General features: G+C 52.0%; 1 protein-coding gene and 2 non-coding genes across 8 annotated transcripts in view; 2 read left to right on the forward strand and 1 right to left on the reverse strand.

Moving 5' to 3' along the window:
* The window catches only part of LOC119849376 (zinc finger protein 420-like), a 3142523-nt gene that overhangs the window by 1574420 nt on the left and 1555459 nt on the right, over nucleotides 1-12644 (forward strand). The window lies entirely within an intron of this gene.
* On the reverse strand, nucleotides 3548-3621 carry TRNAT-AGU. Its single transcript has one exon. It is a non-coding gene; the product is annotated as a tRNA-Thr (tRNA).
* Nucleotides 8875-8946, forward strand: TRNAE-UUC. The gene has a single exon. It is a non-coding gene; the product is annotated as a tRNA-Glu (tRNA).

The raw sequence follows: 12644 nt of genomic DNA on the forward strand, positions 1-12644 counted from the left end.
CGAGCGGGACTCCGCCACCTGCACACCAAGCTGGAGGTTGTGTAGCAGGGGCTCCGTGAGGAGATCTGTCCCCTCGGTGGCCGCCACGGACCAGGTCATTGAAAAGAGTTTCCAGGTCCAGAGGAGGTCTTGGTAGAAGACCGGCAGCCCGGAGAGGTCTCGCAGAAGACCTCTCAGATGGAGATAAAGGACCTGCCAGTCGTATCGGAGCCCTGGGAAGCGGCGCAGGAAGGTGTACGCCAGTGTGATCCATGCCGGACTACCTGCACCATAATGGAGCCTCTGAAGGCAGACGACATGGACCTGAGTAAGCAGACATTTCAGGTCCTGCCCTCCCTCCTCCAGGGGTAGATGGAGAACCCCTGCAGGGACCCAGTGCAGTCCTGACCAAAAGAATTCCAGAATCGATGTCCGGAGGTTGTCCAGGAAACCCGGGGCCGGGACCAGGGTGTTGAGCCGGTACCAGAGTATGGACAGGACTAGTTGATAAAGCACCAGCGCTCTCCATCGAAGGGAGAAGCACCAGAGGAGTCCTGTCTATTTCCGGAGCCGCTGTAGCACCCTGCCATCTAAACCATGCCAGTTGTCTCATGGAGATGGATGCATGTCAGAAAGGTAAACGCTGAGATAGAGCAGCAGACCCGTGCTCTACCGGATGGCCTGAAGCACGGGTGGGAGGGAGCTCGCCTGCCACCAGTCCCCTACCACCAAGCCAGAGCACTTGAGCCAGTTGACCCGCGTGGAGGAGACTGCCAAATAGATGGCCTGGCAAGCATCCACCCACGCCAAGTCACCCGGGTCCTGGACCACGAGGAGTATGTCATCAGAGTACGCTGACAGGACCAGCCACAGCTCCGGCTCCCGCAGCACCAACCCTGTCAACCTCCTTCGGAGGAGACAGAGGAAGGGCTCGATCGCCAGAGTATACAGCTGGCCCGAGAGGGGCACCCCTGCCGTACCCCTCTCCCAAAGCTGACTGGTTCGGTCAGGGTCCAGTTGAGCCTGACCAAACACTCTGCAGAGGCGTACAGCGCCTGGAGAAAACCCACAAACTGGACTCCGAAGCCAAATGCTTGCAGAGTGCTCAGGAGGTACCCATGATCCACCCTGTCGAATGCCTTCTCCTGATCTAAGGACAGGAGGGCGAATAACAGACCATCCCTACACCCGAGTTCCAAAAGCTCCCGGACCAGATATATAGTTGTTGAAGATGCTGCGGCCCGGGACGCTGTAGGTCTGGTCTGGGTGAGCCACATCCACCAGCACGGACCCTAGCCGCAGCGAGATTACTTTTGCCACGACTTTGTAGTCCGTCCTGAAGAGCGAGACGGGACGCCAATTTCATAAATCGCAGAGGTCCCCTTTCTTCGGCAATAAGACGACCATGGCTCACCTACAGAAAAGAGGGAGGACCCCGCTCTGCAAAGACTCGGTGCAGACGGTGACTAGGTCTGGGCTGAGTACGTCCCAGAACACACAGTAGAACTCCAGGGTCAGCCAGTCCATGCCCGGAGATTTATTGGTAGGCATGCGACAGAGGGCTTTGAGAACTCGGCCAGAGGGAGAGGCAGCTCTAGCCGGTCTCGGTCGCCCGCACTGACCGTCGGGAGCTCCTCCCAGAGCACTCTGCAAGCGTTAGGATCGGTCAGATCTGGGGATAAAAGGCTTGCGTAGAAGGCTCTTGCCCTCCCGCACATCTGTACTGGATCCGTCAGGGGAGTGCCATCTTCAGCCAGAAGGCAGATGATATGTTTCTTGGCCCCCCTCTTTTTTCTCCAGGCTGTAGAAGAAGCAGGAGATGTGATTCATCTCCCGAAGGAGACAGATGCGGGATCGAACAAAGGCACCCCGGTCCCGATGGTCCTCGAGGCCCCGGAGATCCTCCTGCTTCTCCCGGCACGCTCCACAGAGGGGCGGATCCTCGGGGCTAGAAGGCTATGGCAGCGTAGTGGGAGAGAGATAGATTAGCTCCAGGCTAAACAAATCCCTGGTACCAGGTTAAGTGAAATGTAAGCTGCTCCAGGTCAATTAAGATACCTGGGGCCAATTAAGAACTTTCCAGAAAGCAGGGAGAATTCTAGGTTGATTGGGACACCTGAAGCCAATCAGGGGCTGGCTGAAACTAGTTAAAAGCCTTCCAGTCAGTCAGGTGGGGGTGCATGTCAGGAGCTGTGGGAGGAAGTTGTGCTGTTGGAGAGGCTGATTAGCACACACCAAATCAGGCACAAGGAAGGAGGCCCTGAGGTAAGGGTGAAGTGGAGCTTAAGAAAGTGAGGGCTGCTGTGGGAGAAGTAGCCCAGGGTATTGTACATGTCATGTTTCGAAAAGGTCAGCTACCATAGCTGATACTATTAGGGTCCCTGGGCTGGAGCCTGGAGAAGAGTGTGAGCCCGGGCTCCCCCGCCACACCTTTGCCCCCTGATTAATCACTGAGACTGGGAGACAACAGAGACTGTGCAAGGAAGGATAACTTCTCCTCACCTCCCTCGCTGGCTTATGATGAAAATGGCTCAGGAGACTGTGACCCTTGTCTCTAGAGAAAGAAGGGTTACGTGGAGGGTCACAGTGAGCCTCTGAGGCTAGCGAAATCCGTCGGGAAACGCGGGACCCACGGATGCAAGGACAGAGCTTTGTCACAGTACATAAAATCTCCCCACTCTATTTTCCACTGAATGCATCCGATGAAGTGAGCTGTTGCTCATGAAAGCTTATGCTCTAATAAATGTGTTAGTCTCTAAGGTGCCTCATGTCCTCCTTTTCTTTTTACAGATACAGACGAACACGGCTGCTATTCTAGAACCAGACAGAGATGATACAGACAAACAATAGGGAAATGGAGACTCCAGTGATAGAACAAACACAGAAATGAGGATTACACATCCCAGCTATTGATAAGTGAGTGCTTGCCAGAAAGGACGCTATCAAACTAAGTTTCCTTTTACATCTTCAAGGCACTACCCTTTCTCTGGAGGCGATAGGCATTATCAGGAAAGGATTGTATTCCTAACAGCCCAATAGCAGCTTATTACAATGTGACTAGCTTGGGATGTGAGGAGGTGACCGGTCGCTTCCCAGCTTATGGCTGCCTCTGTTGCTTAGCCAAAGGCCTTAGCCTAAGCACAGGGCCTCAGACTGTCACAGTGAAAAAAGGCCTTATACAGTCAGACAGTGATTTTGATTCTTTCTTTTATACCTCTAGAACGAGCTAAATAATAAACATCAACTGAAATTCTTAGAGTCTAGGCCTTTGCAGACAGGCCTGAATATCTATATCCTAACAGTGCATAGACATCCTCAGCAAATCACAAGGACGTGTGGCAAAGGCTGTTGTGTTGCAGCAATCGCAGTCGAAGCAACCCGCTTGCCAATGCCCGTCACGGCAGCCTTTCCATCAACTCCAGGCTCGTGATTTGATTCTTTCCAACACTTCTTTCTAAAGAAGCCTTTTCCTTAGCAAGCTATTACTTGGATTGCCAAGGGAGGTCTCTTCTGTTTCCTAGGTAGGCATAGGGAAACATGAGCAGAGGAGACCAGAAGCCACACAGCAAGGCACCACTGGGAGTTGAACCCAGGATCTCCTGTTTACTAGACAGGTGCTTTAGCCAGCTAAGCCATGGTGCCTGCCTTGAGAAGGTGCTTTCAACTGTTCCACTTCATAGAATCATAGAATATCAGGGTTGGAAGAGACCTCAGGAGGTCATCTCCTCCAACCCCCTGCTCAAAGCAGGACCAAGCCCAACTAAATGATCCCAGCCAGGGCTTTGTCAGGCCTGACCTTCAAAACCTCTAAGGAAGGAGATTCCACCACCTCCCTTGGTAACCCATTCCAGTGCTTCACCACCCTCCTAGTGAAAAAGCTTTTCCTTATATCCAACCTAGACCTCTCCCACTGCAACTTGAGACCATTACTCCTTGTTCTGTCATCTACTGCCACTGAGAAGAATCTAGATCCATCCTCTTTGGAACCCCCTTTCAGGTACTTGAAAGCAGCTATCAAATCCCCCATCACTCTTCTCTTCTGCAGACTAAACAATCCCAGTTCCTTCAGCCTCTCCTCATAAGTCATGTGTTCCAGTCCCCTAATCTGCCCTCTGCTGGACTCTTTCCAATTTTTCCACATCCTTCTTGTAGTGTGGGACCCAAAACTGGACACACTATTCCAGATGAGGCCTCACCAATGTCGAATAGAGGGGAACGATCACATCCCTCGATCTGCTGGCAATGCTCCTACTTATACAGCCCAAAATGCCGTTAGCGTTTTTGGAAACAAGGGCACACTGTTGACTCATATCTAGCTTCTTATCCACTGTAACCCCTAGGTCCTTTTCTGCAGAACTGCTGCCTAGCCATTCGGTCCCTAGTTTGTAGCGGTGCACGGGATTCTTCCGTCCTAAGTGCAGGATTCTGCTCTTCTTCTTCTTCTCCATTAACTTTGAGTAGCCAGGTACAGGGGCCACTTGTACCCCAATACGTAATCTTATAGGTGTAAAAATGGTACAGGCTACACTACCAGCTTGTGACATCATCCACAGAGTGACCCTTTGTGCTGGGTAGTGGCCTTGCTATGGGAGGAAGGAGTGCAGCAAGGACTCAGGATTGATGGCCAGGGTGGCTGTGCATAGAGATGGGGAGGTTATATGGGAAGGGTGATAATGAGTGGGAGAGGGAGGTCAAGAGTTCAAATAATAATATTTGGGGGAAAATGTCTAGGGAAGTGAAAGTGAACAGAAATAAAACTGGAGCATAGGCTCTAAAGCAACAAGGCTTGGGTAGGGATTCAGGGTTAAAGGTCTGGGATTCCCCACACATCTACATCCCCAAACCTCTCCTCCCTCAAACTGACCCACCCAGCCCACTTCCTGGGTGCCCTTCCTCCACACTCCCCTCCCCTTCTTCCCATTACTCTCAGCCGTCACCACCTCCGGGCACCTTGGGAGCTTCTTATGTTCCCTCCTCATCTCACTACCTCATCCCCCCTGCTCCATACCGCTAATCCTGAGCACACTTTCCCCTTGTCCTGGCACCCCAGGATTATCTACTCCCCCTTCTCCTCCCCTCCCACGGCTCTATTCTCTCTTGACCCTTGGACTCCTGAATGGCAACATTATATGCTCTGCTATCAAAAGATGAGCTCATTTAACTGTCACACAAGCCATGCATCAGTCATACATGTACTTACTCAATGAAGAATTCTACACATGGCATATTTTCCTCTTAAAAAGAGGAAAAGGCATGAAAGCTCCAGTTATTCATGTAGTTATGAATGTATCCAATAAGGATACATTAAAGGCCATTTTTTTAAAAACGACTGATGGCACCAAAAATGCAAAGGTTGAAAAAATTATTCTAGTGGGTGGGAGATAAGGCGAAAAAAGGGGGGGCAAGGAAACTTGTATGACGAATGAAGGTATTCAAAGTTATTACTACTCAGGTTCTTTAGAGACCCCACAGCTTCTAATACCCCAGGGAACAGGACTCCTTACCTGGCAAGACCAAAGTGTCATAGTTCTCCTGCATGATATCCCTGTAGAGGACTCTGTGAGTGGGGTCCAGCAGAGCCCCCTCTTCCCTGGTGAAATACACAGCCACCTCCTCGAAAGTCACCGGCCCCTGAAAGATCAAGAGTCCAACACTCAGGACCTGCTGCCCCACTCACCACCCCACCATTCGAGGGGGAGAGGAGCCAATCAAGTGGAAGCTCTGGGTGGCTCACAGTCAGGAGTCCCACCCCCAACCCACTCAGAGCATCCAAAAACCGGCAGTGTGAGGGGGAAAAGAGAGAGCCCCTCGTCTCTCCCAGCAGATCCATCGCACACCTACTAGCCAGAGACTGACACAGGAGATGAAAGCCCTAGCAGGGTGCAGGGAGAGCTCGCTGGTAGAAAGCCCAGCGCTGTTCTCATTGTGAGGAGCTGGACAGGGCCACCCTTAGTGGGGCGCGGACTAGGCGACATTCCGGGGGGCCTTGCTGAGGGGCTTCCTCTGCCAGGGGTGTCCTGTCCCTCATCTCCCTACTTCTCTTCAGCTGTCTGCTGCTGCAGTTGTTCCTGCAGCCCTGCCCCCTCCGCTCACTTGGAGCTGCCTCTGGCAAGCTGCTCCCAGGAGCCTCCTGTGTGCTCTGCAGGGGGGGTTGCGGATGTCAGGGTGGCCCCACCCTCCTGCTTCTGTGCTCAGTCTCTCCGGAGCTGAGGCAGGGGACAAGAGTCTGTCCTGTTGCCTCTGGGTCAGGAGTGGGAGCTGCTGGCCGCAGCCTTCAGACTAGTGAGTGCCACTGTGCTTCAAGTGACAGTGTGCTGTGTCTCACTCTCCCCCAACACACACACACACCCCCCCGAGTCTCTCACACTCCCCCAACACACACACACACACACCCCGAGTCACTCACACTCCCCCAACACACAAAACCCCCCCCCCGAGTCTCTCACACTCCCCCAACACAACACCCACACACCCCCAGTCACTCACACTCCCCCAACACACCCACACACTCCCGTCTCTCACACTCACACAACCCCCCCAACACACACACACTCACTCACCCCACAATAACAGGTTTCAGAGTAGCAGCCATGTTAATCTGTATTCACAAAAAGAAAAGGAGGACTTGTGGACTGTACATTTAGCTTGTACTTACCTTAGCAGTGCTTTTAATTCTTTTAAAAAAAGAATTAGCTAAACTCAAAAACTTTAGACACTGTGCAGATGAAGATCACTTATCCTCAAATTGTAGTTTTAGTTCTATCTGTAAAGTAACTTAAAATTTCTATGAAAATAAATGCAGTTCCAAGGATGATACTAATAGCAATACTGGAGTCAAATGTTAGTGTGTCACATACAGGAGAGGTTTCGGAGTAGCAGCCGTGTTAGTCTGTATCTGCAAAAAAGAAAAGGCAGACTTGTGGCACCTTAGAGACGAACAAATTTATTTGAACATAAGCTTTCGTGAGCTACAGCTCACTTCATTGGATGCATTCAGTGGAAAATACAGTGGGGAGATTGCTATACACAGAGAACATGAAACAATGGGTGTTTCCATACAGACTGTAACAAGAGTGATCAGGTAAGGTGAGCTATTACCAGCAGGAGAGCGGCAGGCGGGCGGGGGGGGTGGAGGGGGGAAAAACCTTTTGTAGTGATAATCAAGGTGGGCCATTTCCAGCAGTTGACAAGAAAATCTGAGGAACAGTGGTGGGGCGAGTGGTAGAAATGAACATGAGGAAATAGTTTTACTTTGCGTAATGACCCATCCAATCCCAGTCTCTATTCAAGCCTAAATTAATTGTATCCAGTTTGCAAATTAATTCCAATTCAGCAGTCTCTCCTTGGAGTCTGTTTTTGAATTTTTTTTGGTTGAAGAATTGCCACTGTTAGGTCTGTAATCGTGTGACCAAAGAGATTGAAGTGTTCTCCCACTGGTTTTTGAATATTTATGTCTGCATCTGTCATTTTTACGCCAGGCATCCGAAGAAGTGGGGTTTTTAGCCACAAAGGCTTATGCTCAAATAAATCGGTGAGTCTTTAAGGTGCCATCCGACTCCTTCTTGTTTTTGTGGATACAGACTAACAAGGCTACCCCATGATACTTGACACCCAGTAATAAAGTCTTTCAACAACATGCTAAAAAGGAGCAGAATCAAAGGGGCTGGGCAGGCTCCATAGAGGACACTGGCTCCTCCCTTCCCCTATCATGCCCTCTTGGTGGCAGAGGACGGCAACCCCATCCCCACCCCAGAGGAAGCCGTGTCTCAGGGCACCCCCAAAGAGCACCTACAAACCCCGATCCCTTTTGGAGAATGACTCAGGGCAACGATTTCCCACTCAAAGAAGGACAAATACCTGCAGATAAAGTGGGTGAGGAAATATCCCAGATCTGAGGAGAATTGAAATAGCAATTTGAGAATGATGCAGAAAACAGGGAAAAATAAGAGAAGAGAGAGTCTATTTTAGGAAAAGTGAGGGAATCTCCTTGGATTTTACAGGCATATGTGGTAAGGGGAGAGAAGAGGGGGGAAACTAGAGAGAATTGTTTCAGTATTTGAGAGGGAAATGGCACAAACAGGAGAAGGATGCAAGTAGCGCACCCCCGACACACACACCCCCCCCCACACACCCACACACACCCCTCCTGGACTGTCCTGGCTGCACAGAGAACGTTCAATCCCCCACCTGCCCCACTGTCCTTCCCCTCCCCGCAACTCCGGCTTCTCCCCTCCTTTCCCTCCCCACCACCTCCAGCCACACAAAGGGTAACACCCGGGCCCCATTCTCTGGCCCCGCTGGAGTCTCCGAGCTGCAGGGGCAGACCCTGGCTGCAGCTGAGAACAGCAGCTCCGCTCGGACTCACCCAGCACCCACCGATCCCCGCGGCTCCCTTCCTGTGTCTTGCCAAGAGCACCCCGGGGTAGTCTGCAGCGCTCGCTGGGGCTGTCTCCAGTGGCCGAAGTTGCCTCCATCTCTTCTTCCCCTGGGGGGCGGGAGCAGATGGGCCCAGGGTGTGCAAGCCTAGCTGGGGGTAGGGGAAGAAGGACTGTTTGGAAAGGTGGGGATTTTGCCAGGGAAGGGGGTTGATCCACGGGGGGGGGGGGGGGAGAAGAAGTTGCGCAGCAGAGGCTCAGGGAAAATGAGGGAACCCAAGGGTGTCCCAGTGTTGGCCAGGGTTTGTACAGCACCTTGCACATTAGGGAGTCCTAATCTCAGTCACTGTCTGTGCAGCACCTGGGAGCCCCGATCTGTGTTTCCTGATCACAGGCGCTGGGAATGGATAGAGGAAAAACCTCAGCACCGGAAGGGTTCATGCAGCCCCATGCGCAGGCCCCGCTGGGTGGCCCTGCGGCTCTCATGGGGGGTTGGCTTAGAAAAACCCAGCAGTCCTGGTCCCATGTGGTCTAGTGGTCAGGATTCCTGGTTTTCACCCAGGCGGCCCGGGTTCAATTCCCGGTGTGGGAAGCGTGCAGCTTTTGCTCAGAGGGGAGGCGGGAAATGAAAGGAACTTGGAAGGATCCTCTCACTAAGGGAGTTGGAGGGTGTTGGGAGGGGATCCCAGAAGTAGGGGTGAGGGACAGAGGTTTAGGGGGAGATCAGGGAAGGATCCCAGCAGTGTGGGAAGTGGGCAGCACGGAGACGGTGGAGAGTGAACGTGTCCCTTTAAACTAACCAGGACAGGCTGGAAGAATGACGTATTTGTTGGTAAATGTCAGTAACTGGGTAAACACACAACCCAATGGCAAAATATTTCCTTCGAGAATCATCAAAAGGGACAGATGGACAAAGTAAGAAACACGCTGCTTGAGAACTTACCCGATTCTAATCCTATAGGGTTCCCTTATGCCTTAGGCACCACCATGTGGGTGTTTCATTTCCCTCCTCACTTCCACACACAGAAACAATTTCCTTTGCACGGATCCGTGAACAGCAAACTCTTCCTGTGTCTCTTGTCGGAGCCAGGGCATTCAATTCCACTGAAACTGTCTATCCTCCAATGGCAATGGTCAGACAGAGGGGATGTGGCCACCTTCCCCCCAGGCAGGGAGATATTCACTCTCCTCTTTCTTTATGCTGCTCTTGTTCTTCCACGAATCATCAAGGATGGAATGAAAAGCTGTTTACTCCAGGGTGAGGAAAGAAAGGAGCCACCAACTCCCCGAAAAATCCCAGTGCCCCAAAGAAAACCTGCCCCTGCTATTGGTATCACTGATGTGCTGGCCATATGATGGGGGGAAGGACTGTCTGAATTGTCAAGGCGGGGAATGAACAATCTACAGCAACATCCTGACCCACAAACACACTCTAATCATGCTCCAGCCAGTAGGGAAATGGTCAGGAATTCTTGCTGTTCAGCCATGGACACACTTACAGAACTGCACAGCACTCAGTGTGGTGTCTTACCATCCAAGGTGCCGAATGGAGCCAGTCTGGACTTCTGGTCTTACTCGGAGGCAAGTCTACATTCAAAATGCCGCAGTTGCACAACTGCACGAATGCATCTCCACTGCTGTAGCGTGATAATGAAGATGCTCTAAACGGATGGGAAATTTGCAGTGTAGGATCTCGGCTCAGGCTCAGTACCGGGCTCTGGGACCCCATCAGGTTGGAAGGGGGTTTTGCAAGCGAAAAAGGCAAAACGGCAGTGGAGTATTACCTTGGACCCAATGGCAGTTCTCCACTGGTCTGTCTGCTTTGGGGCAGGGACAAAAGCACGTCCTGCTGCATTCGTTAGTGCAAAGGATGGTTTAGGATTTTTATTCTCAGACACGGTGCACTAAGCAGGACTCCACCCTTGGCATAAATTAAATGAGCCGCCCACAGATTCTGGCAGGCACAAGGAGACATTTGGTGCGAGAGCTCAGACCTGCCTCTGTCCCAGAGGAAGGGGGATCGTCCACGAGGGGCCTGGAACACTGACTATCAGCTCTTCACTCCCAAACCTTCACTAACTCTATTATCAGTGCCTGTGAGTGTAATTTAAACCCTAAAAACAGGGATACTAGGCTAGACCAAAGGCCCATCTAGCTCTGTATCTTGTCCTCTGACAGAAACCAATACCAGGTGCCCCAAAAGACATTCAACAAGGTACCACTGAGAGTTGAACCCAGGATCTCCTGTTTAGGAAACCGGTGCTTTAGGCGGCTAAGCCATGGTGCCTGCCCACACCTGACTCCCTGCCAAACCCCACCAGGGCCCGACAAGCTTTTCTTGTGTTTGGATTCTGCAAAGGAGAGGAGCAGGTGAGGTTTTCCTTGCAAGCTGTGTGTGTTTGAAACGTTGGCCAGGTCTTCACTACGAAGTTATTTCAGCATCATTATATTGTTCACGCATGTGAAAAACACACTATGCTCCCTCAGGCGCCAGCTTTTGGCTGGCGTATACTCTGCACTGCCATGTCTGGTGCCAAAACTGCCCAGTTTTGGCAACAAAAGAAAACCGCCTCCACGAGAGGCCTAGAGCTTTTTGCAGGAAACTTAAAGCAACAAAGTGTCAGTGTAACTGGCCTCGCCAGTATCCCACAATGCCCGCCGCGAACTCGCCTGTCCTACCTGCCTGCTACAGGGGCTCCGGGAGGTTCTGACGGCCGAGCCTGCGGCTCTGCTCCGGCAGCCAGGAGCAAATCACTGCCGTGGGATGCTGCTCCCCCCACTGCAAACACAGAGCAGGGGTGACAGAAGCTTCCTTACAGTGTGTGGGGGGGCACCGGTGTCCAAACTGTGGAACCCCCATGATGCTCCTTCCCCAAGTCCCCTCACTCACTGCACCCCTTCTTCCTGAGGCACCAATCCCAAACCACCCCTTCTCCCTGAGGCCCCCCCCAGCCCTTCCCCAAGGCCACACCCACAGAACCCCTCTTCCCCCCAAGACTCTGCCTTGTCCCCCCCTCCATTGTTGGTCCATTCAGCTGGTAAAAAGTGTTAGGGCCATGGCCCTCTACACCCCCCTGTTCTGCCACCCCTGACACAGAGCTAGACAGGCAGCAGCGTGTGCGTATCAGTGATCAGTGTGTGCGTGTGTGTGAGTGTGTGAGAGAGAGACTGCTGTGCTGTGCTGAGCCAGTGAGGGAAGTGGGGGTTGATGTGGGGTTGTCCCCCTCCCCCGCCTCAGTAAATGGGTGTCCCCCTCCCCCTGCCTCAGGACTGGTTGCTTCCAGCAGCTCTCTGAACTGACAGACAGTGTGCCGACACGCTCACCCTTCCCCAACACACACACTCTATCTCCCCACACACAAACAGTCTCTACCCCACCACATGCATTGAAGTTGAAAAGCCGAGTCGGATGCCCATGGAGCAATGGGATAGAGAAACCTGCCACATGTGATGCTGTACCAGCCCCTGAGACCGTGCAAACCCTTCCCAAAGCACCCTGCGGCCAGTTGCCCAGTGGGATAGATACCCACGGTGCCCTGCTCTGTGTGGCGATGCAAGAGCTGCTAGTGTGGATGCGCTGTGGTGACCCAAGGAGCATAGTATTTAATTAAAACACTTCAACTAAAGCGGCGCGACTCTGTAGGGTAGGGTAGACATAGCCTCCGCTGAGAAAAGACCCTGCTCCCATTGACACCACGGATCCTCAGGCACTGAAACTAAAATACCACAAGCTCCTCTGTAGTTAGCAGCATTTGAACCTGTGCAGAGAGACACCAAGGAATTTCTAGCCCATCACCTTAATCACTCAGCCACAGCTACTTACTTTAGGCAGCTTTCTCACTACATGCTAGTTCTGGTCTCACTCACTGATCATTTCCAATAATTTCCTCACACCAACTTCCAGAGCACGCTGACTGTTGTGCCATTGTGTAGCTGTACCCCTGGCTGAACAGCGAGAATTCCTGCCCCTTTCCCTTCTGGCTGGAGCCTGATGACAGTGTGTTTGTGGTTAATGATGTTAACCATGTCTGAGAATGGGGGCCAACACTTAAGATAAGCCATCACCACCAGCGAGGGGGGGGGAAGGAGGAAAACCTTTCATGGTGACAAGCAAGGTAGGCTATTTCCAGCAGTTAACAAGAATATCTGAGGAACAGTGGGGGGTGGGGTGGGGGAGAGAAATAACATGGGGAAATAGTTTCACTTTGTGTAATGACCCATCCACTCCCAGTCTCTATTCAAGCCTAAGTTGATTGTATCCAGTTTGTAAATTAATTCCAATTCAGCAGT

Source organism: Dermochelys coriacea, chromosome 28 (assembly GCF_009764565.3).
Source record: "Dermochelys coriacea isolate rDerCor1 chromosome 28, rDerCor1.pri.v4, whole genome shotgun sequence".
NCBI lineage: Eukaryota > Metazoa > Chordata > Testudines > Dermochelyidae > Dermochelys > Dermochelys coriacea.